The sequence below is a fragment of the Pongo pygmaeus genome, chromosome 1 (assembly GCF_028885625.2).
Source record: "Pongo pygmaeus isolate AG05252 chromosome 1, NHGRI_mPonPyg2-v2.0_pri, whole genome shotgun sequence".
Lineage (NCBI taxonomy): Eukaryota > Metazoa > Chordata > Mammalia > Primates > Hominidae > Pongo > Pongo pygmaeus.
In genome coordinates this window covers 176,927,547-176,929,415 of record NC_072373.2, presented here as the reverse complement: position 1 = coordinate 176,929,415, position 1,869 = coordinate 176,927,547, and positions in this window count along the sequence as shown.

The following is a 1,869-nucleotide window of genomic DNA, read 5'->3' as shown; positions in this document are numbered from 1 at the left end:
AGATAGAGCGGGGGGAGGGACAGAGAGGGGAGAGGGGGGAGGGGCAGGCAGAGATGAGAGGGGGAGGGACAGAGAGAGGAAAGTGGGGAGGGGCAGGGAGAGAGGAGAGGGGAGAGGGGCAGATAGAGAGGAGGGAGGAGGGACCAGAGAGGAGAGAGGGGAGGCGCAGGGAGAGCGGGGAGAGGCAGGGAGACAGGAGAGGGGAGAAGGGCAGATAGAGAGGAAATGGGGAGGGACAGGGAGAGAGGAGGGGGGAAAAGACAGAGAGAGAGGAGGAGGAGGGACAGAGAGGAGAGTGGGGAGGACAGAGAGAGAGAGAGGAGCGGGGAGGGACAGAGAGGGAAGGGCGGGACAGGGAGAGAGAGGGCCCTGATCCCTGATGGAGACAGAGAGACGAAGGCTTCAGGGTGGGGGTGCTGGGCCAATCTAGCTTGAACTTGACAGAGGCCAGGACTGTGGGGGCGGCCTGGAGTGGTAGGGCTGGAGGGATGCCATGGTCTCCTGTCCGTCCTGGGCTCTGCCCCTATGCCCTGGGTTGGACTCGGGGTCCCTGGGTGGACTCAGCCCCTTGGCTCTATAGACCCTGTGGGGGTCCTGGGCTTGTGGCCCCCTAGGGGCTCTCTAGGCCCTGTGAGAAATCTCAGCCCCTCCACCTAACCCCACTAGCCCTCCCCGTGTGACAGTGACAGTCACACCTCCTTGCCAATGGTGGGTCTAGGGGTAATCGCCGTGCCCTGCAGTGGCAGTGGCCAGGCTCCCATGTGCTGCGGGCTGCAGGTCAGGGCTTGGGAGGGGCTTTGGTCTTGGTGTTTTTAAAATAAGGGCTGAAGACAGCACTAGGGAGGGAGCTCAGGTCCAGCCCCCGGGGGTCCTGCCTGGGGACCGGTGTTGCAGTGCTCGCCTTCGCCTTCGATTAGGAGGAAGACCCTGCCGGCGTCGGGGCAGGGCGTCCCGAGTGTGCCAGGAGGAGCGGGGGTGCTCAGTGGAGTCGCAGGCAGAAGAGTGAGGAATGGCATTTCCAGATCCCGGTCATCACAGCGGTGGGACCCACCCCCGAGCCCCTCTGTGCCGTGCAGTGCCGTGCCGTCCCCTCCAGCCTACTCGTCTCTGCTCTGTCTCGGCCTCTTTGTTTCTCTGCCTTTGTCTCCTTTTCTCCCTCTCTCTGCTCTCTGAAATTAAATGGGATCCAACTGCCAGCTCCCTGTGTGTTCCCCGCTTGCGGCTCAGCCCCTTTCATTATTAACAGAAATATGTCCTCATGGTGGAGCTTCACACTGCTTATCTGGAGTGGATTAAGTGCTCACAGTGACATGCAGTATTGATTCCTCAGCATCCCTGTTCAAGGGGTTTTGCTTCGGCCTAATTAGTTCCATAAAATCAGTGGAGGAGGGGAGGAGGGGGCAAGGGGACCCTGGGTGGCAGGCAGCAGCCCGATGTGCTGTGTGACAATGGGTTGATCCCTCCCTGCTGGAGGCTTGGACTGGGCCACTCTGGGAGGCAGAGGCTGAGAGGTGGTGGAAGGAGGTCGCCCGATTCTGCAAGGGGCAGGACAGCATGAAGGGTGAAGGTGGAGGCTCCAGAGTCCGATGCTCGGGTTTGAACTCAGCTCTACCACTCACAGGCTGTGTGTCACACGGGCAAGTTCCTTAACTTCACTGTCCCTGTTTTTTTTGTTGTTGTTTTGCTCTGTCACCCAGGCTGGAGTGCGGTGGCGCGATCTTGGCTCACTGCAACCTCCGCCTCTCGGGTTCACGCCATTCTCCTGCCTCAGCCTCCAGAGTGGCTGGGATTACAGGCGCCCGCCATTATGCCTGGCTAATTTTTTGTATTTTTAGTACAGACAGGGTTTCACCATGTTGGCCAGGCTGG